This window comes from Bos mutus, chromosome 13 (genome assembly GCF_027580195.1).
Source record: "Bos mutus isolate GX-2022 chromosome 13, NWIPB_WYAK_1.1, whole genome shotgun sequence".
NCBI classification, from domain to species: domain Eukaryota; kingdom Metazoa; phylum Chordata; class Mammalia; order Artiodactyla; family Bovidae; genus Bos; species Bos mutus.
This window is the reverse complement of record NC_091629.1, coordinates 80,751,252-80,775,046: the sequence shown is the minus strand read 5'-3', so window position 1 is coordinate 80,775,046 and position 23,795 is coordinate 80,751,252. Positions and strand designations below refer to the sequence as shown.

The window sequence follows — 23,795 nt, the reverse complement described above, 5'->3', positions numbered from 1 at the left end:
CAGGCTTGATCCCTGGTCAGGGAACTAAGATTCCACATGTCATGTAGCATGGCCCCCAAAATGTTGAATAAAACATTACATATATTTTAAAATTTTAGATTATCTGGTAGGGTATAGTAGCAGGATGTATTGACTTGTTATCAAACTGGGAAACTACGCGTTAGTGTATTTAAATTTTAATACTTCTTTAGTATTTTAAGGACTTCTTCTGTAGCACAGAGAGAATGTTGGCAAATAGGAAAGTGCAGGTGCCATTCAGGGACTCTCCTCCTTCCATAATTGATATAAAACCAGCTATTTTCTATTTGAGTATCTACCTGCATGTTTTGCTTTATTCCTTAAAAGTCAAAACATATACTTTGACATCAAAAATTATCTGTTGCTGTGGAGATGCAGCGAGGAAAGTCACGCAGAGTGATAGTCTTCAGATACCTAACAGTGTGGTAGTTGCTGGCAAATTTTGTCATAGAGCAAACAGCCAAATACAATACAAATTTTATTGCTGAAGAGGTTAAAATGACCTACAGGAAAATGTGGTAAATGAAAAGAAAGAAAAATCAAAATTATTTTCAGAAAGGTTTCTGTGTTTCACCTGAAAATTGTCCATTATTTGCATCAATCACTTAGAAATATGCCTGCAATGCAGAACACCTGGGTTCGAGCCCTGGGTTGGGAAGATCCTCTGGAGAAGGGAAAGGCTACCACCCACTGCAGTATCCTGGCCTGGAGAATTCCATGTACCGTATAGTCGATGGGGTCGCAAAGAGTCGGACGTGACTGAGCAGCTTTCACTCACTTGCTCACTCACTTAGAAATACAATGGTATTCCAATAGTTTGGTCTTTCATTTTCGTATCAAGCTTATTGTTTTTAATGTTTTGTTGCTGATTCAGAATTGTTCAGTTTTCAGGGTAGACATTTTATTCTTCTCCCAAGATTTTAGACAGGTTTTACATAAGCCTATTAGTTCCAAGAATTATATTGATAACAATTACAAATGTTGTCTTTTGATGCAAATTCATTGGCCTAATTTGAAGTTTCATGGTCATTATTGGCTAAAGTCAGTTGCCTGCCCTCCATCGGACCCTTTTTGTTTCTAGGCTTTGGGAGTTCAAGTCAGTCCCTCTGGCACACAGAGACCTTTTAGGTTTGATTCTTTTACTGCAGCCCTCAGCCTACTTAAGTTAAATATTTCATATATGGACACAGTTTGATAAATGTCTACTGAATGTTGAGAAATGAACAGCACTAGGGTATGTATTCTGTTTGGTTGATAAACCACTATTTGATCCTAAAATGCTACCCTTCAGGACAGATTTCAACCTCAGAATACTCTGGCTTTTAAAGTTTGCTCAACCTAGGTTTGTGTTCTCTATTTTTTTAATCCACATTCTTGATTTTTTTTTAACTTTACATTCCTTGCTGGAGTTCAAGCATCTCAATATACTTTAACGTTTTCAAAGCCAGTTTCTTTGCATGTTGTCATGGTTGTTCAGTCACTCAGTTGTGTCCGACTCTTTGCAACCACATGGACTGCACCACACCAGGCTTCCCTATCCTTCACCATCTCCGGAAGCTTGCTCAAACTCATGTCCATTGAGACAATGATGCCATCCAACCATCTCATCCTCTGTCATTCCCTTCTCCTCCTGCCTTCAATCTTTCCCACAATGAGAGCCTTTTCTAATGAGTTGGCTCTTTGCATCAGATGCCCAAGTACTGGAGCTTTGGCATCAGTCCTTCCAATGAATATTCAGGACTGATTTCCTTTAGGATGGACTGGTTGGATCTCCTTGCAGTCCAAGGGACTCTCAGGAGTCTTATCCAGCACCACAGTTCAAATGCATCAGTTCTTAGGCACTCAGCCTTCTTTATGGTCCAACTCTCACATCCATATATGATACTGGAAAAACCATAGCTTTGACTATACAGACTTTTGTTTGCAAAGTAATGTCTCTGCTTTTTAATATGCTGTCTAGGTTGGTCATAGCTTTTCTTCCAAGGAGCAAGTGTCTTTTAATTTCATGGCTGCAGTCACCATCTGCAGTGATTTTGGAGCCCAAGAAAATAAAGTCTGTCACTATTTCCATTGTTTCTTCCTCTATTTACCAGGAAGTGATGGGACTGGATGTCATAATCTTCATTTTTTGAATGTTGAATTTGAGGCAAATTTTCACTCTCCTCTTTCTCCTTCATCAAGAGGCTCTTTAGTTCTTCCTCGCTTTCTGCCATAAGGGTGGTGTCACCTGCATATCTGAGGTTATTGATATTTCTCCCAGCAATCTTGATTAAAGCTTGTGCTTCATCGAACCCTACATTTCACATGATGTATTCTGCATACAAGTTAAATAAGCAGGGTGACAATATACAGCCTTGACATGCTTCTTTCCCAATTTTGAAACAGTCCATTGCTGCATATCTGGTTCTAACACTTGCTTCTTGACCTACATACAGGTTTCTCAGGATGCAGATTAGCTGGTCTGGTATTCCCATCTCTTGAAGAATTTTCCACAGTTTGTTGTGATCCACACAGTCAAAGGCTTTAGCATAGTCAATGAAGCAGAAGTAGATGTTTTTCTGAAATTCTCTTGCTTTTTCGATGATACAATGGATGTTGGCAGTTTGATCTCTGATTCCTCTGCCTATTCTAAATCCAGTTTGAACATCTGGAATTTCATTGATCACATACTGTTGAAGCCTGGCTTGGAGAATTTTGAACATTATTTTGCTAGTGTGTGAGATAAGAGCAATTGTGCAGTAGTTTGAGCATTCTTTGGCATTGCCTTTCTTTGGGATTGGAATGAAAACTAACATTTTCCAGTCCTGTGGCCACTGCTGAGTTTTCCAAATTTGCTGGCATGTTGAGTGCAGCAACTTAACAGCATCATCTTTTAGGATTTTAAGCAGCTCAGCTGGAATTCCATCACCTCCACTAGCTTTGTTTGTAGTAATGCTTTCTAAGGCCCACTTGACTTCACCTTCCAGGATGTTGGGCTTTAAGTGAGTGATCACACCATCGTGGTTATCTGGGTCATCAAGATCTTTTAATAATTCTTTGGTGTACTCTTGCCACCACTACTTAATAGCTTCTGCTTCTGTTAGGTCCATACCATTTCTGTCCTTTATTGTGCCCATCTTTGCATGAAATGTTCCCTTGATATCTCTAGTTTTCTTGAAGAGATCTCTAGTCTTTCCCATTCTTTGTTTTCCTCTATTTCTTTGCACTGATCACTGAGGAAGGCTTTCTTACTTCTTCTTGCTATTCTTTGGAACTCTGCATTCAAATGGGTATATCTTTCCTCTTTTTCTTTGCCTTTCACTTCTCGTCTTTTCCCAGCTCTTTGTAAGGCCTCCTCAAACAACCATTTTGTCTTTTTGCATTTCTTTCTCTTGGGGATGGTTTTGATCATCACCTCCTGTACCGTGTTACAAACCTCCATCCATAGCTCTTCAGGCATCTGTCAGATCTAATCCCTGAATCTATTTCTCACTTCCACTGTATAACTGTAAGGATTTTGATTTAAGTCATACCTAATGGTCTAGTAGTTTTCCCTACTTTCTTTAACTTAAGTCTGAATTTTACAATAGGAGTTCATGATTTGAGCCACAGTCAGCTCCCAGTCTTGTTTCTGCTGACTGTAGAGTGCTTCCCCAACTTTGGCTGTAAAGAACATAATTAATGTGATTTCAGTATTGATCTTCTCATGATGTGCATGTTAGAGTCATCTCTTGTGTTGTTGGAAGAGGGTGTTTGTTATGACCAATGCATTCTTTTGGCAAAACTTTGTTATCCTTCCCCTGCTTCATTCTGTACTCCAAAGCCAAACTTGCCTGTTACTCCAGGTATCTCTTGACTTCATACTTTTGTATTCCAGTCCCCTGTGATGAAAAGAACATTTTCATAGAACCGTTCAACTTCAGCTTCTTCAGCACAGTGGTTGGATTACTCTGATATTGAATGGTTTGCCATGGAAACGAACTAAGATCATTCTGTCATTTTTGAGATTGTACCCAAGTTTCAGACTCTTTGTTGACTATGAAGGCTACTCCATTTCTTCTGAAGGATTCTTGCCCACAGTAGTAGATATAATGGTCACCTGAATTAAATTACGCATTCCAGTCCATTTTAGTTCGTTGATTCCTAAAATGTCAGTGTTCACTCTTGTCCTCTCTTGTTTCACCACTTCCAATTTGCCTTGGTTCATGGACCTAACATTCCAGGTTCCTATGCAATATTGATCTTTACAGCCTTGGACTTTCCCTTCACCAGCAGCACATCCACAACTGAGCATTGTTTCTTAGACACTAGATACTAATAATAAAAATGAATACTTCATATCATTGTTGTAATGGTTAAATCAAATAATTCATTAGCAAACTACCAGCAGCAGAGTTCTCAAATTTAAGCGCTTATAGAATTCCTGGGGAGTTTTAAAAAATGCTGACCCTTGTTTTCTACTCCCAGAGATGCTACAAGAATCTAGTTACTGTGTGTAGTGTGGACATTGGGTTTTGAAAAGTAAATTTGTCACAAAATTTGAACACCACTGCCTGAAGTTATCACTACTATATAATAAGCACTCATTAAATAGTAACCATTATCATCACTATTATCATCATTATTTTTTATTTATCATTATTTAAATCTCAAATTTACAGAAATCAGTTTCATTTCACTCAAACTAGAAAAGCTTATGTTGTAAAAACAGTTTGGAGCAGAGGCTTGGCTGAAAGGGACTTGGTGGAATGACAGGCAAGAAAGAGTAGGTTATTAATACCAGATTTAAGATCTTTAAATTGCAAAAGAAAATCTTATCTTGAACTGAATAAATAAAAAGTTAATTTATTAAAAATGATTGGAATGTGTTCAACAATTCAATGAAATTTCTGAGTTTGCATTGAGTCTCATCCAGCTGCTCAAGAACTGTTACCAAGGAATATATGTCTTTTTCTTTCACTGAACTGGCTTCTAAGGTGTTGGAAGGAATTCCTCTTTCATCCTCAGGGTCCTCATGGTGGCCATCTCTGCACATCACCCCTGGCAGCACCCGGCTTCCCACACTGCAGCAATTCTGTGTAGCAGGCACCAAAAGAGAGGTTAGCTTCCTACAGAGTATTCCAGAAAGACTGAAGCATAACCGCCTCATAGAAGGAGGCGTCTGGTCCGGAAGAGGAAAGCTCAGTAGGAGGGGACCATTGTGTTGGCGAGACTAGATGCAGCAGGATGACGATTAGTGAGAAAAGTTGGGAAGCTTAGGACAGGAAGGTGATGCAACATGGAGACAGACTGAGAGGAAGGCTTTCTGTGGGGACTAAGATCAGAGGAAGGCAGAACATGTGTGGAGCAGAGAGTGTTTATCAAAATACGCAAGCACCCCACAGATATTTATCCATGTAGTCCTATTATTTTTGTTTTTCACAGCATCTCATTATAGAAAAATTCACAATCTAGTTGAAGATGACTATTTCCTATGCCTGCTGTGATTTGAAATAACATTTATAGGAAATAAAAAAGCTTCTATGTGTTAATGAATTTTAAATGTCTACTCCCGACACAATGCATTCAATTCCAGATCTGCTTTGCTGTATACAGCTTTTGTTCAGGTTAGCAGGTCTGCAGTTTCTCATTGGAGAGAAATTAGGAAATGTTTTATTCAAATAGAAAAGCTAAACTAAAAGTACCTTATTTTTTGAGATATAAAATGTGTTTATGTTTCCCTTTTTATACTCTCCCTCTGCTCCCTTTCCGCTCCTCTCCTGTCCTCTGCACCCCCAGGTTTATAAAACCATGTAAGAAAAGGAGTCTATGTTATATGCATCTTATCTATGCCATATACACACACTCACTGGATCTTCATTTCAAAAGGAGCTTTGATTTTTAAAGGAGTGTGTATCACTTTGGTTTCTGATCTATTACTGGTATAGCATTAATTAAATAAAATAGGCTTGACTAGAATGAAAAAGATCAGAGTCTTGTGCAGAGCAAATTTTGTGATACTTTTTTTGTATGTGTGAGTTTATGCTCTGGAACAGAACAAAAAGTATATTTTTTGTATGGGCTATCCCAAATCCTCATTGCACACATGCTCGGTAGTGTTCGACTTTTGCGACCCCGTGGATTATAGCCCACCAGGCTCCTCTGTCCCTGGGATTTCCCAGGCAAGAATACTGAAGTGGGATGCCATTTCCTTCTCCAGGGATCTTCGCAACCCAGGGATTGAACCTGCATCTCCTGGGGGATTCTTTACTTGTCCCAGAAAGTTTTCAGAAATGCTGCTAAAAAAGGTAATTCCTTTACCTCTTAGGAAGTATCTCATCCTTAGGAGTGTTGAAAAGTAGATGGGCCTAGGGAAGTGGAGCTGTGGTCTCCGATGCCTGCCCTGCCATTAACGAGCTCAGGTTGTTCCATGCCTCTGCTTTCTTATCGATGAAAGCAGTGTCAGGGGAGCACGTGATTTTATGCGTGTAAGTTTTGTTAGCTGCTTATTCCAACGTTTAAGGGCAGTTAATCAAGCCAAGGCACTCCATCTTTCAGTTTATAAAACTGAGGTAAAACTTCCTACCCTGGTCATAGCAAATCATGAACTTAAAAAGAAGAAAGACATGTCAAATTTTGCACATGTCTTCTTGGAAGCAGTTCTAAGATTGCCCTGGATTCCAGAAGGAGCAACACCACACTTACACGCTCCCGGGTTTATTCAGGTCTCATGATACATATGCCGCAGTATCACTGACAAGGATTTCCATGGTTGTACTTTCAAACTGTGCTTTATGCAAAGTAAACTGTTTCTCTTGCTCAACGGATAATTACCCAGGAGATGCAAGAGACGTGGGTTTGATCCCTGGTTGGGAAAGATCCCCTGGAGAAGGAAATGGCAACCCACTCATTTTCTTGCCTGAAAATTCCATGGATGGAAGAGACTGGCAGACTGCAGTCCATGGGGTTGCAAAGAGTCGGAGATGACTGAGCACAGCACAGCAGAGCCTTGTATGTATCCAGGTTGCAGTTAAATTCTAAGTGGTACAGCGGGTCCCGGCACAGCAGTGCAGCAGCAGCGTGCAGTGGTACCAGAGCACACCTCGGGCACATGGCAGCACAGTCAGCAGGACAATGGCACAGAACAGGGGTACAGTAGTGGGGTGCAGTGGTATAGTAACAGAACAGCAGTGAAGGGCCCAGCACAGAGCAGCAGTATAGGTGCCCCATGCTTTTCCAAAGTTCACTGTACACCACTTCATTTTATGAAAGACCTACATTAGCACCTGCTTTGGCTCTATGAAAGAAATCTGAAGAGGATTTTCACTTTTACAAAAAAGAATAAAAGCAAAAAGTGGGAAAATGACACTCAGCACTTGTTTGCAGCAGAGGAGCCCTTACAGAGGCAATATACTGTGAGCTTTGAGGGGGCACCACCAAGCTCCTTCCCCGGGAACTGTCCTCAGCAACTCAGCAAGCTTTGCATTGCCTCTGTGAGCACCGGTGCTTTATCTCGACTTATTTTGTGCCTGGCTTAGCAAGATGTGTCTGAAGGCAACTGCTTCTCCACTTTATGCCATTTCAGCTTATGGAAACTTTCACAGGAATGGTCTACTTTTGGATAATGCGGGAAACCTGTGTATATATCACCACACTCACATAAGGCAGGTTAGGGTAAAACTAAATACAAAAAGCTGATCGGGTTTTGTTTTTCTAATCCTTATAGCAGAATGATGCCTTTTCAATTTCACTGTTGCTTTGACACATGACCATTGACTTTCTGCTTCTGCCAGGCACTGTTATGGGCACTAGGAAAAAAACAACTCTGTTCTCATATAACATACTTTTTAGGAGCAGGAAACAGGTGGTGGTGGTAAACTGGCTTTCCAGGAAAAAAGCAAAAGAAAGAAAGACAGGGAGGGAGATAGAGAGAGAAGGAGGAAGGGAGGGAGGAGTAGGAAGGAAAGAAGGGAGGAAGTGGGGAGGAAATCCCTGATCTGCTGTGTTTCTTCATTTCCTTTGGGTGAATATTCCAAACCTGGGGAGTTTCAAACCAGATCCTGCCATCACCTAGAGCTCGAAAGCAATGTGCACACAGCCTAGAGCCCTGTGAGCAGGTTCCCTCCAGCACCCCTTGGGGTCGGGAAACAGATGGCAGATAAGTCCCACTGAAGTGAATCAAGCAAGGATAAGGGGCCACAGGTCTTGAGTGGCAGAGAGGATTGCTGGTTTTCTGAGCCCTAGCAGAGTAGGCTCTCTTGGTGAGATCAGGTGAGCAGAGACATGAATTAAGGGAAGGGGAAGGATTCCAGGCAGAGGGTGCAATAAGAGCAAAGACCCTGAAATAGGAACAAGCTTGGCATGTTTGAGGAACCAACTCTGTGCGCAGTGTGGCTACAGCGAAGTACAGCAAAGAAAAGCAGAAGTCAGATAGGTGGCTGTAGGTGGCTGGGGGCCACATATTTTGGGCTTCATAGGCCGTGTTAATGATTTTGGCTTTTCCTCTGAGAGACATGAGCAAGGATCTGAATGTTCTGAGCAGAGGAGTGACAAAGATCTGACCTAGCTTTTAAAAAGCATCATTGGCCACAGCCTTGAGAACAGACCACAGAGGACAAAGGAAGAAGGATACCAACCAAATGGCTGTTGCCAGTGCCCAGGCAGTGTTGATGACGATTTTTGACCAAAAGGTGTAGAGAAAGCCAGAGTCTAATGTGTTTTAAAGACAAAAGGTTTTGCCAGTGCCTTGGGTGTGAGGGATGGGGTAAAGAAGGGATTCAAGAACAACTTTTAGCGTTTTGACTTTGGAAAGTGTGGGAATTGGGTTTTCATGCAGATGGGAAGGAAGAAGCTCATTTAAACAGAAAAATTTAGTTTGGTTTTTGGATATTTAAAGCTTGAGATGCTTATCAGGCTTCTACCTGGTATCGTATTTGAATCTACAAATCTGGAGGTGGGGTAATGTTGGCCATGGAGTTAATAACTTTGATTCTTCAAAACTCAAAGTCAAGGGAGGCCTTTAAGGATTATAGGTATAAAAGAAACTTCTGATATCTAAACCATGCTATCTCCAGCATTTAGGCTTCAAGGGGATGAGGAGGAACAGTGAGAGAGACTGAAACTGGTTTATTCCCCAAGGAGTGGAAAGCAGGAACCGTAAAGGTACTTATATACCAGTGTCCATGGTGACGTTACTTACAAAAGGTGGAAAAACCCAAATGTCCATCAGAAGATGAAAGGATATACAAAATGCCCTAGATACACACAAGGGAATAGTATTCAGCCTTAAAAAGGAATGCAATTTTAACTGCTACAGTAAGGATAACCCTAGGAAAAGGTATGCTAAGTGCAATAAGCCAGACACAAAATGACAAACATCATGCGATCCCTCTTAGAAGAGGTACCTAGAATAGTCGGGTTCAGAGAGTCCAGAAGTAGCATTGGCGGTTTCCAGGGGCTGGATTGAGGGAGCACGGGGAGTTCCTGTTTAATGAAGGCAGAGTTTCAGTTTGAGAAGATGAAAGATTCTGCCGATGAACGGTGGTGATAGTGTATACCAATGTAAATTTGTTCAATGTCACTAAACTGCAACACTTGACAATCACTAAAATAATAAATTTTATGGTATGTGTATTTTGCTACAATAATAAAAATAGAGACTGAGAAGGAAGGAGAATGAGAAGAAGGTATACCTTGGAAGCCTAAGAGCATTTAAAAGGAGGAAGGAGTCATCGTTTGAATAAAATGGTAGCTTCCTGCTACTCTTTTTCTTTTTAGTTTTGCATACTTGTAACTTTATTGAAGATAAAATTTTATACACACTTTTAATATTTTCCTTATATGATCAGCATTCCTTGCTAATATTCAAAATAGGCTACTTATTTAAGGGTTGTCAAATCTTAAATAGCTCATCATAGAATCTGGATGCCAATATATAAAATCTCATAATGAGCTGTTATTTGGATGTTATACAACAGTGGTTTTAATGAATCATCCTTGAGGCCTGGAATTGTGCTTTCTTTATTGTCTCCCTTTGCTGATTACAAGCTATTTCCCTGATTTTTGAAGATTCCACCATTATGTGAAACCACAGTCATAATTTGATGTAGATATTTGAGGTTTACTAAAGAATAAGAAAACCCTTTATACAACAAGATAAAGGTCTCTCTCTTTCCACTCACTTGCTGAGGAGATTTACCTTTGGCCCATAATCTTGGTTCCAACTGTTTCGTAATTTACCCGACATGGTGCCACAGCTGATTTGGGGTAAGAGGGGTACAGGATTTTCTTCTGTTATTTTATTTACATAAATGTTTATTTACATCTTTACCAAATGGAGAAAAAAAGGGTTAAAAATTCACAGAATTATCAATGTGTGCTTAATCGTTTTGACAGCTAATCACATTTATCTCCAGATGTAAATTATATGGCATAGCTCCTTTTTCATGTTCATTAAATTCCATAGATGTCAGTGGTTTCCTTGGAAACAAAAACCTTTATGTAACTAGTTGGAGATTTAGTAGCAGAAATATCAGGATGCTAAGGAAGGTAAGGAATGGTTCCTTTGGTAGATCTTTGTGTTTAAAACTCTTCAGTCTCTTCCACCTGCCCCTCAACCTCATGGACATTCTATAATGAATAAGGGAAGGCTTTTAAAGCTACCATTAAATTATAGAATATCTTCTCTAATGGTTACAAGTTTTTAACTTCTTCATAACCAGTCACAGATAGGATAAGTCTCTTCTGGGATGTTGGTATAAATTACTAAATTTGCGAAGGGGTTGGTGTGTCTCTTATCAACAATTAAATCTGAGTATTTGAGTGATACCTCCATTACTCAGTGTACATAAGTGTGTGTCCATCTGTAAAACATGGTGAACTAAATATGTGTATGGCTGAGGAAAGATTCTGTTTTTAAAAAAGAATAGCAAGCCTCTGTCTTAGTATCTACTGCCAAAGAGTTCAAAGGCCCCTGAAGAGTTCTTGAGGGGCCAGGGAGAGGTCACAGTTTTGGCGGAGGTTAATAGTGGGTGAAGGCCTTGACAGCTAGGAGCCTTCTCCTTCTGGCCGCGACGGACCTCCTGTGGAAAGCAGGGTGACAGGATTAGTACCACGCGTTAACTAAACTTCAGGTCTTTTTAGAAGGTTCTGACTCATTCCATCATTGCTCCTGTCTTGTGTAACTTCAACCTAAATGCAGTCTGCTTTGCATGCAGTGGTACAGAGTTGCGTTTTGGAAACATTTCTCAATTTTAATTCTTTCAAATACCATAATGCGCCACCTTGTGGATATAGCTGATAATACTTTAATTCTACACAGTGAATTTCTCTCTAAACTAGGGTTTGCAAACTTTGTTTCTAATATAGAGATATGAGAAACACTGGGGAAGTTTTAAAAATCTCAATGTCCAAGCCTCACCCAGATAAATTAAATCAGAATATCTTTTGTGGGGCTCAAGCACTGATACTTTCTTTAAAGCTCCCCACAATGGCACCCCACTCCAGTACTCCTGCCTGGAAAATCCCATGGACAGAGGAGCCTGGTAGGCTGAAGTCCATGGGGTCGCGAAGAGTTGGACATGACTGAGCGACTTCACTTTCACTTTTCACTTCCATGCATTGGAGAAGGAAATGGCAACCCACTCCAGTGTTCTTGCCTGGAGAATCCCAGGGACGGGGGAGCCTGGTGGGCTGATGTCCATTTGGTTGCACAGAGTCGGACACAACTGAAGCGACTTAGCAGCAGCAGCAGCAGCAGAGATTCCCATGTTTAAATTTCCTTGGTTAAAGTCTGCACTGCTTTCATTAAAAAAAGAAAAGAAAAAAAATCGGCTTAAATAGATGTTTCTCTTTTTAAAATAAGGACTTTACACAGTAAGGTACTGAGAACTTTCCTATAATATTCCCTCATCAAAAGTCTAGTTTTGAGTCTAGTCTTCCCTCAACTTTCCCAGCTGTACTTAATATAACAAGAAGTGTGCTTCTCGTAGGAGTGTTTTCCAGCTGCCTAACAAAGTTCCAAAGATGGGGTGAATTAAACAATGGAAACTTGTATTCTCATTATTCTGGAGGTTTGAAGCCTGAGATCAGGTGTTGGCAGGCATGGTTTCTTCTGAAGCCTCTCTTGTCGACTTGTAGATGGCTGGCTGTTCCCTCTGTCTTCACACGGACCTCTCCCTGTACTTAACTGTGTCCTGATCCGTTTCTTGTAAGGAGTCAGTGTATTGGACTAGGGCCCACCCTAATGGCCTCATTTTATCATGATTTCCTTGAAGGATTCAGGACTTTAATGAAGTGAAGTCACTCAGTTGTGTCCGACTCTTTGCGATCCCATGGACTGTACAGGCTCCTAAATCCATGGAATTTTCCAGGCAAGGATACTGGAGTAGGTTGCCATTTCCTTCTCCAGGGGATCTTCCCAACCCAGGGATCGAACCCAGGTCTCCTGCACTGCAGGCACACTCCTTACTCTCTGCATTCTGGTTAACAGATATCTGTGGTGCGGGTGGCTAGGAATACAGGGGAAGGGTGGGAGACACAGTTCAGCCCATAACAATATTTTCTCACTACATGCAAAGGATTATTTCACAATAGATCTAATATAAATAATTAGATTCTTTATAATCAATTTGATTGTTAAAGTGGATAGAAATGTATAGTTGGAATTATTTCAGAAATACACATTATTTATTGCTTTTGCAGAGGATCCGTATTGCAGCTTATATTATTTTTGTATCATCATTACATTTGTGCCCATTCTTCTGTACCCCAGGCCCCCAACATGTGTCTTTGCACATCTAAGTGCCTACTATAGTATAGTCATTACTTGTACAAGCTTTGGGTCAAATGGCCAAGCCAAATCCAGTTACTAGCTATATATAACCCAGGAAGTGATTCCACATCTCTGAGATTTAATTGCCTGCCCCATATGAATTATGAAAATAATCTCTATGTTTATCTTATTTGGTTGACGTAAAGACTCAGTGGTTAAATGTATCTGAAGCACTTGACACAACTCCCATGTCCACGTGTATGTTAAATACATTTTAGCCTTCACCCTAAATGACTTTTAGTAAGTAAAATGTATAACTGATGCTCATGCCATGTATTGTAGCAGGCAAAAGCAAGTTAGTTACCTATTTACAGTAGAATTCAGGTACTGCTATGACTTACTCCACATGAGAGATTTATACCTTTGGAGAAAGCAATGGCACCCCACTCCAGTACTCTTGCCTGGAAAATCCCATGGATGGAGGAGCCTGGTGGGCTGCAGTCCATGGAGTCGCTAAGAGTCGGACACGACTGAGCAACTTCACTTTCACTTTTCACTTTCATGCATTGGAGAAGGAAATGGCAACCCACTCCAGTGTTCTTGCCTGGAGAATCCCAGGGACGGGGGAGCCTGGTGGGCTGCCGTCTCTGGGGTCGCACAGAGTCGGACACGACTGAAGCGACTTAGCAGCAGCAGCTCTACTTAAACCTATCTGTAAACATCTAGTTTTATATATTAACTGTAGAAAAATGAACTTGAAGCATACTTATCCTTGCAGCCAAACACCTGTCTGTCATGGACCATCACAGCAACTCGTTGTGCTAAGACTTAAAATTCTTATTTAGAAAACTGCCTAGATTTGTAAAGAGTTAAATAGATTTTCTCAACAATCAAAATAATGTTCAGTTCAGCTCAGTCGCTCAGTCATGTCCTACTCTTTGCAACCCCATGGAGTGCAGAATGCCAGGCCTCCCTGTCCATCACCAACTCCCGGACCTTACTCAGACTCATGTCCATTGAGTCGATAATGCCATCCAACCATCTCATTCTCTGCCATCCCCATTCTTCTCCCACCTTCAACCTTTCCCAGCATCAGGGTCTTTTCAAATGAGTCAGTTCTTTGCATTAGGTGGCCCAAGTATTAGAGTTTCAGCTTCAAAACCAGTCCTTCCAATGAATATTCAGGGCTGATTTCCTTTAGGATTGACTGGTTGGATATCCTTGCAGTCCAAGGAACTCTCAAGAGTCTCCAACACCACAGTTCAATAGCATCAATTCTTTGGTGCTCAGCTTTCTTTATGGTCCAACTTTCACATCCATACATGACTACTGGAAAAACCTTGAGTATACGGACCTTTGTGGGCAAAGTAATGTCTCTATTTTTTGATATGCTGTCTAGGTTGGTCATAAGTTTCCTTCCAAGGAGTAAGCGTCTTTTAATTTCATGGCTGCTGTCACGATATTAGAGCAATTTACTTTCAGTTAAGAACAGTTAAGAACATGTTGGTATCTTTTTCTGCACTTTGAAACCACTGAAGTAAAATTAGAAGCACTGTTTGGAAAGGGAAGACCAAAGTTATTTAAAGAGACTCAGAGTCAAATCCCAGTGCGTCATCTTAACTGAGAGATCCCGAGAAGGTTTCTTAGCTTCTCTGTGAGAATAATACCAGTTAGATTTAAGGTTGTCTGGTGAGTTGAATTATCATTGGTAACAAGACACACATCCTAATGTTGGATACACTCTAGGAGTTCACTCCTTGTGACTTAACTGCCTGCCTGCCTTGGGTTCAATATTGGTTTATTCTTCTTAAGTCTCAGTGAATCTGATGGGTAATTAAGCACATGTATTACTTGAACTACCTTCTTGTTGGAGATTAGCTTCTAATGTACTTTTCCTGTAATTTAACATGTGCACAAACAGGGTGAAAAAGTGGAATGTAGTTTGACCCGTGATGTAAGAGAAGAAAAAGTTGGGGGAGTGAAAGTAATGTTTATGACTACCACGGAGTCATTGTGAGAATTAAATGATGCATATACCCGAAATGACTTTGCCAGCCACAGTCACGAGCAGCTTGGTATAATGGAAGGAATTTGAAAATGTATACAAGATAGATAAACAAGGTCTTATTGTATAGCACAGAAAATTATATTGACTATTCCATGATAAACCATAATGGAAAATTGCTATATTTAAAATTGATGGCCAACAAGGAACTCCCTGTGTATAGGATAGGGAACTTTGCTCAATATTATATAGAAACCTAGTAGGTAAATAATTTGAAAAAGAATATATACATGTATATGTATAACTTAATTACTTGGCTATACAACTGAAACTAACACAACATTGTTAACCAACTATACTGCAGTATAAAATAAAAATGTTTAGGAAAGTCATCCTGAAGTTTGAAAAAAGAATGTATATAAATGTACAACTGATCACTTTCCTGCACAGCAGAAATTAACACAATATTGTAAATCTACTATATTTCAATGAAAATAAATACAAATAAAAAAGAATATATAGTAATTCATTTTGTTACCCTTCATTGGAAAATGACTGAAAATTCCTTAATTCCTTTTGTCTACCACAATAGTACAAAATCCCAGATTGCAGATTTTTTTAATTTATTATTTTAATGGGAGTATAATTATTTTACAATGCTGTGATGGATTTCACCATATATCAACATGAAGCGGCCGTAGGTATGCATGTGTCCTCCCCTTCCTGAGAATGAGATAGCTGACACAAAGGTATTTTCAGGGATGAAAGAATGCTTTCGCTGTAGTTTTCTCTTGTTCCTGAATATGAACATAATTAACATTCTTGCTATCTAAAATACAAAATTTCAGGTACCCTAAGAAATAGCCTTGATTTTGTGTAAAAAGTGACATTTAAAATAACATAGCGAACTATTTGCTACTTAACAGATCCTTGTTAAAGGCAGAAATGAGCTTTCCAGAGGCTACTGAAATTAACATCCATAGAGGTTTATAGAAGGTAGAACAGCCTAACTAATTAAGCAAAATATTTGTTGTTTACCTGTGAAACAGCACCATTGGTCCTAAGAGGTTAGGAAATTCACCTTTGATTCTCACACCAGCACATCTTCTCAGTGCCATTTCATGTTTCAGCATCCAGTTGTTTCCTGATACCGTAAGTTGCATCCAAGCTTTACAGATTTTAGGAAGACCAGTGGAGCTGGAAGAGCTTGTTGATCACTGTTGGCCATGAATGGATAGATGTAACTTTGTGAAGATGATGTATTTTACTTTTTCTTAGACAGAAAATTAAAAAAAAAAAAAACAGGACCATATTTCTCCACATGAGTTCTGGAATACTAGCAGTTGTTATGAGTAAAAAATGTCAGCTAAGCTTCATAAATGTTGGGTTTCTCTATTACAGGACTTCTCAGAGCCTTTGATGTATTGGACATGGATTGCGGCCATTATCCTTTTTTGTTTTGTCTTGTTTTGACAACAGGCTTCTTTGTCAAGCATATCTCACAGGAGTAGTGTTCTTGCTGAATTACCTTTGGTGAATATTTTAATAGTTGGTTTTTATGAAGTTAATCACACTCCATATTGAGGCTGAAACACTAGTTTAAGAGTGGTGCTTATTCCTATTCAGTAATACAGATACCTAATTAGAGATGTTTAAAGATCAAGGTTTTGAGTGATCTAAACCAGATAAGTCTTTCTATAGGTAAATATCCCTTGATGATATGCAGTTTAATTTTATCTTGTACTATATCATGTGTTATTTTTGATTTTAAACTTTATTAGCATTATCCTCCTCATTTTATTAAAAAATGTAGACCTTGGCTTATGATAAAAGGTCATCAGCGGGGCTTCCCTTGTCTCAGTGGTAAAGAATCCAGCTGCCATTGCAGGAGACAGAGTCCAAGCCCTGATCTGGGAAGATCCCACATGCCCCACTGAGCCTGTGTGCCACAATTACCAGGCCTGTGTTCCAGAGCCCAGGAGTTCCAAACACTGGGCCCATGTACAACTCCTGGAGCCCGCGTGCTTAGAGCCCCTGCTCCGCAAGAAAGAACCCACTCAGTGAGAAGCCTGTGCTCCACAGTTAGAGTAGCCCCAGCTCGTGCAACTAGAGAGAGCCCGAGCACAGCAGCAAAAACCCAGAGCAGCCAAAAATAAGATAAAATTAAAGAAAAAAGTCATCAGCGTTACCAGTATTCAAATTGACAAAAGAATTGATTTATTTCCATGGTATTTGGGATGTGGTTTGGCATTTAGACAAATGCTTGTGTACTGCTAGGAGGGCATTCCAGGTCTGCTGATAATTCTGGAGATCAGTTTCCTACAGCTTTATATCTTATCACTTGTTTAAAATTGACACCGCTTAGATTTTGGGAAGGATGTGAAATCAAGATAAAGCTTGAATTGAGGTTAAAGTAAAAGTAAGTTAAGTATTACTTGGGGACCAATAATTTTTCCAATCATCTCTTCTTCTGGTTCCCTTATAGGTGTGTGTGTGTGTGTGTGTGTGAGAGAGAGAGAGAGAGTCTGTCTGTCTGTCTGTCTATGTGTGAGATGACTATCTAGTCACATAAATTGACTTTAATGCTTTGAAGTGAGACTTTAATTCTGTTAACCTCCTGTTAAAGGGACAGCAGTGATTCAGAGCCCCAGTCAATGTTATCTTTGGGGCTACAGTCAGAAATCAATTTCTCTGTGACTTGATTTCCTTATTCGTAAAATGAAGCTCATAATACTGTTTTTCAGGGTTGTTGTGAGAATTAAAGAACATGATGTATGTTTCACAGTTGGGACTCTGTAACTGCAGCTATCCTTACTCCAAAAGCTAAAGGTCTTTGGCATATACATTTAATAGAATTGAGGTCAGGGCTATTATTTGACAAATTAGACTCCTTTCTTGATCACCTATAGTTTCAATATGTTCCTTTAGATACTTGCATTTGCTATCCACATTACACAGGCTTTCCCCTCTGTAGCAGATTTCGTTTTAATCATATCTTGAAAAACATTTTTTAAAAATAATTTTTGCTCATTATTCATATTTTAAATATTTAATTTTTAAATTAAACATATCCTTCCAAGAAGTTTTCGGAATTTGTAATGTCTGATCCAACACTGCCAAGCACAGGGCCTTCGCTTGTGGTTCAGGGGTTGAGCCTCTGCTCCTGTGCACATGTGCTCAGTTGCTCAGTCACGTCCAACCTGTGAACTGGAGACTGTCGTCCCAAGTGAAGTAAGACAGACAGAGAAGCAGAAGCATTGTATGGCATCCCTTATATGTGGAATCTAAAAAGATATCGTGCAAAAAACTTTATTTCCAAAACAGACTCAGATACTTAAAAGACAGACTGTTGTGGGGAAGGATGGCAGAAAGCGATCATCAGGGAGTTTGGGATGGACAGGTGCACATTGCTATGTTTAAGATGGATAACCAACAAGGCCTTACCGTATTGCACAGGGTACTGCTCCAGCTATGTGGAAGCCGGGACGGAAGGGAGTGTGGGAGAGAATGGATGCATATATACGCATGCATCCCTTTGCTGTCCACCTGAAACTATAACAACATTATTAATTGCCTATACTCCAAAACAAAAAACAGTTTAATAAAAAGAAAAAAAACAAGCATAAATTTTCTTTTTACAAATATTAACTAAAAATTGAAATTCACCGTTTTTAGTAGAAATTGTCATTTTCTATCTGTGCATGAACTACATTTGCTTTCATTATTAGAATACCTTAATGTGAATTTAATAAAGTTTCCTGGGTTAGGACAGATACGCTGATTTGAGAAATTAATTAATTATTGACAATTAGTTTTCAGTGCAGTTCAGTTCAGTCACTTGGTCGTGTTTGACTCTTTGTGACCGCATGAACTGCAGCACACCAGGCTTCCTTGTCCATCACCAAATCCCAGAAATATTCAAATTCATGTCCATCAGGTCAGTGACACCATCTAACCATCTCATCCTCTGACATCCCCTTCTCCTCCTGCCTTCAATCTTTCCCAAAATCAGGGTCTTTTCAAATGAGTCATTTCTTTGCATCAGGTGGCCTAAGGATTGGAGTTTCAGCTTCAGCATCAGTCCTTCCAGTGAATATTCAGGACTGATTTCCTTTAGGATGGACTGGTTGGATCTTCCTGCAGTCCGAGGGACTCTCAAGAGTCTTCTCCAACACCACAGATTAAAAGCATAAAAAATTCTTCAGCACTCGGCTTTCTTTATAGTCCAACTATCACATCCATACATGACTACTGGAAAAACTATAGCTTTGACGAGATAGAGCTTTGTTGGCAAAGTAATGTGTCTACTTTTTAATATGCTGAATAGAAGCACAGAAAAGAAAAGCATAGCTTTTCTTCCAAGGAGCAAGCGCCCTTTAATTTCATGGCTGCAGGCACCATCTGCACTGATTTTGGAGCCCCCAAAAATAAAGTCTCTCACTGTTTCCATTGTCCCCCCATCTATTTGCCATGAAGTGATGGTCCCAGATGCCATGATCTTAGTTTTCTGAAGGTTTAGCTTTAAGCTAACTTTTTCAATCTCCTCTTTCACTTTCATCAAGAGGCTATTTAGTTCTTCTTTCCTTTCTGCCATAAAGGTAGTGTCATCTATGAATATGAGGTTATTGATATTTCTCCCAGAAATCTTGATTTCAGCTTGTGATTGATCCAGCTCAGCATTTCACATGATGTACTCTGCATATAAGTTAAATAAGCAGGTGACAATATACAGTATTGATGTACTCCTGTCCCGATTTGGAACCAGTCTGTGGTTCCACGTCCAGTTTTAACTGTTGCTTCCTGACCTGCATACAGATTTCTCAGGAGGCAGGTCGAGTGGTCTCCTATTCCCATCTGTTGAAGAATTTTCCAGTTTGTTGTGATCCACACATACAAAGGCTTTGGCATAGTCAATAAAGTAGAAGTAGATGATTTTCTGGACCTCTCTTGCTTTTTTGATGATCCAGCAGATGTTGGCAATTTGATCTCTGGTTCCTCTGCCTTTTCTAAATCCAGCTTGAACATCTGAAAGTTCACGGATGACTTACTGCTGATTCCTAGCTTGGAGAATTTTGAGCATTACTTTGCTAGGGCACCCAACTCCGGTACTCTTGCCTGGAAAATCCCATGGATGGAGGAGCCTAGTGGGCTGCAGTCCATGCTAAGGGTCAGACACGACTGAGCGACTTCACTTTGACTTTTCACTTTCCTGCATTGGAGAAGGAAATGGCAACCCACTCCAGTGTTCTTGCCTGGAGAATCCCAGGGACGGGGGAGCCTGGTGGGCTGCCGTCTATGGGGTTGCACAGAGTCGGACACGACTGAAGTGACTTAGCAGAGATGAGTGCAATTGTGTGGTAGTTTGAGCATTCTTGGGCATTGTCTTTCTTTGGGATTGGAATGAAATATGACCTTTTCCAGTCCTGAGGCCATGGCTGAGTTTTCCAAATTTGTTGGCATATTGAGTGCAGCACTTTCACAGCATCATCTTTTAGGATTTGAAATAGCTTAACTGAAATCCATTACCTCCACTAGCTTTGTTCATAGTGATGCTTCCTAAGACCCACTTGACTTCATATTTCAGGATGTTTTGCTCAAGGTGAGTGATCACACCATCGTGGTTATCTGGGTCATGAAGATCTTTTTTGTATAGTTCTTCTGTGTATTCTTGCCACCTCTTCTTAATATCTTCTGCTTATGTTAGGTCCATACCGTTTCTGTCCTCTATTGCACTCATCTTTGCACGAAATATTCCCTTGGTATCTGTAGTTTTCTTTGAGAGATCGCTAGTCTTTCCCATCCCATCGTTTCCCTCTATTTCTGTGCATTAATCAGGGGGGAAGACTGTCTTATCTCTCCTTGCTATTCTTTGGAACTCTTCATTCAAGTGGGTATATCTTTCCTTTTCTCCTTTAACGTTTGCTTCTCTTCTGTTCTCAGCTATTTGTAAGGCCTCCTCAGACAACCATTTTGCATTTCTTCTTCTTGAGGATGGTCTTGATCACTGCCACTTCTGTACAGTGTCATGAACCTCTGTCCATAGTTCTTAAGGCACTCTGTCTATCAGATCAAATGCCTTAAATCTATTTGTCACTTGCACTGTATCAACATAAGGGATTTGATTTAGATCAAACCTGAATGGTCTACTGGTTTTCCCTAATTTCTTCAATTATTATGATTATTGTTCTTCAATTAAAATGATTATCTTTGCTACAGGCAAATCCCTGCTGTCTAAAATAGGAATTGAAAAAAGTTTATTTTTATTGAAGACTCTGAAAACACTTCCACTGTATAATCATAAGGGATTTGATTTAGGTCCTACATAAATGGTCTAGTGGTTGTCCCTATTTTCTTCAATTTAAGTCTGAATTTGGCAATAAGGAGTTCAATACAAATAGCTGTGGAAAGAAGAGAAGTGAAAAGCAAAGGAGAAAAGGAAAGATATTCCAATTTGAATACAGAGTTCCAAAGAATAGCAAGGAGAGATAAGAAAGCCTTCTCATATAAGAAACAAATCGCCAGTCCAGCTTCGATGCAGGATACAGGATGCTTGGGGCTGGTGCTCTGGGATGACCCAGAGGGATGGTACAGGGAGGGATGTGGGAGGGGGGTTCAGAATGAGGAACACGTGTACACCTGTGGCGGATTCATATTGATGTATGGCAAAACCAATACAATATTGTAAAGCAATTAGCCTCCAATTAAAATAAATAAATTTAAATTAAAAAAAAAAAGAAATAGAGGAAAACAATAGAATGGGAAAGACTAGAGATCTCTTCAAAAAAATTAGAGATACCAAGGGAGCATTTCATGCAAAATGCATATAATAAAGGACAGAAACGGTATGGACCTAACAGAAGCAGAAGATATTAAGAAGAGGTGGCAAGAATACACAGAAGAACTGTACGAAAAAGATCTTCACTACCCAGATAATCACGATAGTATGAATACTCACCTAGAGCCAGACATCCTGGAATGCGAAGTCAAGTGGGCCTTAGAGAGCATCACTATGAACAAAGCTAGAGGAAGTGATGGAATTCTAGCTGAACTATTTCAAATCCTAAAAGATGATGCTGTGAAAGTGCTGCACTCAATATGCCAACAAATTTGGAAAACTCAGCCATGGCCTCAGGACTGGAAAAGGTCATATTTCATTCCAATCCCAAAGAAAGGCAATGCCCAAGAATGTTCAAACGACCACACAATTGCACTCATCTCACACACTAGCAAAGTAATGCTCAAAATTCCCCAAGCTAGGCTTCAACAGTATGTGAACTGTGAACTTCCAGATGTGCAAGCTGGATTTAGAAAAGGCAGAGGAACCAGAGATCAAATTGCCACATCCGCTGGATCATCGAAAAAGCAAGAGAGTTCCAGAAAAAAATCTACTTCTGCTTTACTGACTATGCCAATGTCTTTGACTGTGTGGATTACCTCAAACTGTGGAAAATTCTTTAAGAGATGGTAATAACCTGATCTGCCTCTTAGGAAACCTGTATGCAGGTCAGGAAGCAACAGTTAGAAATGGACATGGAACAACAGACTGGTTCCAAATCAGGAAAGGAGTACAACAAGGCTGTATATTGTCACCCTGCTTATTTAACTTATATGCAGAGAAACGTTTCTCTTACATCATGAGAAACGCTAGGCTGGATCAATCACAAGCTGGAATTAAGATTACTGAGAAAAATATCAATAACCTCAGATATGCAGACACACCACCCATATGGCAGAAAGCAAAGAAGAACTAAAGAGCTTCTTGATGAAAGTGAAAGAGGAGAATGGAAAAATTGACATAAAACTCAACATTCAGAAAACTAAGATCACGGAATCTGGTCCCATCACTTCATGGCAAATAGACGGGGAAGCAGTGGAAACAGTGACAGACTTTATTTTGGGGGGCTCCAAAATCAGTGCAGATGGTGCCTGCAGCTATGAAATTAAAAGACACTTGCTCCTTGGAAGAAAAGCTATGACCAACCTAGACAACATATTACAAATAGAGATATTACTTTGCCAACAAAGGTCTGTCTCGTCAAAGCTATGGTTTTTCCAGTAGTCATTTATGGATGTGAGAGTTGGACTATAAAGAAAGCTGCGTGCCAAAGAATTGATGCTTTTGAACTGTGGTGTTGAAGAAGACTCCTGAGAGTCCCTTGGACTGCAAGGAGATCCTAAAGGAAATCAGTCCTGAATATTCACTGGAAGAACTGATGCTGTAGCTGAAATTCCAGTCCTTTGGCAGCTGATTCAAAGAAATAACTCATTTGAAAGGACCTGATTTTGGGAAAGATTGAAGGCAGGAGGAGAAGGGGATGATAGAGGATGAGGTGGTTGGACGGCATCAATGACCCGACAGACATGAATTTGAGTAAGCTCCGGTAGTTGGTGATGGACAGGGAGGCCTGGCGTGCTGCAGTTCATGGGGTCACAAAGAGTCATACACAACTGAGCGACTGGAGTGAACTGTACTGAAAACACACTTCTATATTAATCTAGTTCTACCCATGTAATTTTATTTGAAGATTAAAGATTCTTTAGAAGTCATTATCTATATATTTTTGCTTACAAATATGGATACCAGATGAAAATTAAGTAAAATTAAGATCTCATGTTAGTTTTGTCTCACACATACACCTAAGAATGTGGAATAGCTGAACAATGAAAGAAAATTTCTTTCTTTACACATTTTAATAGTTAGTGATGCTTTCAAATAAATTATCAGTGCCCAATATTGAAAGAGAAAAAGTTCTTAAAACATCAAGAAAGATGATTTCATGAGAGATTTCATGAATTAATGATTGATGGATATTTTGGAAAGTATGTTAAAGAATAAATTGTGTCAATAATAGCAAACTAGATTGGATATCTAATTTTATGGGTAGCTGCTCAAATTTTCATGTTTCTAGTTGATAATTCTTAGTCACATAATTTGTTTGAAGGATACTGTAGAGCATAGTGGAGATGTACAACAAGATCTCTTATTTTTTCCATGAAAAAAAAAAGCAAATTAAATTATTATTCTGGTGCATAAATTACAAG

At 39.7% G+C, this 23,795-nt stretch overlaps 1 protein-coding gene across 2 annotated transcripts in view; it reads left to right on the top strand.

The window, feature by feature from the left end:
• PLCB1 (phospholipase C beta 1) overlaps positions 1-23,795 on the top strand; it is an 865,816-nt gene that overhangs the window by 280,288 nt on the left and 561,733 nt on the right. The gene's annotated exons all lie outside the window — the stretch shown is intronic.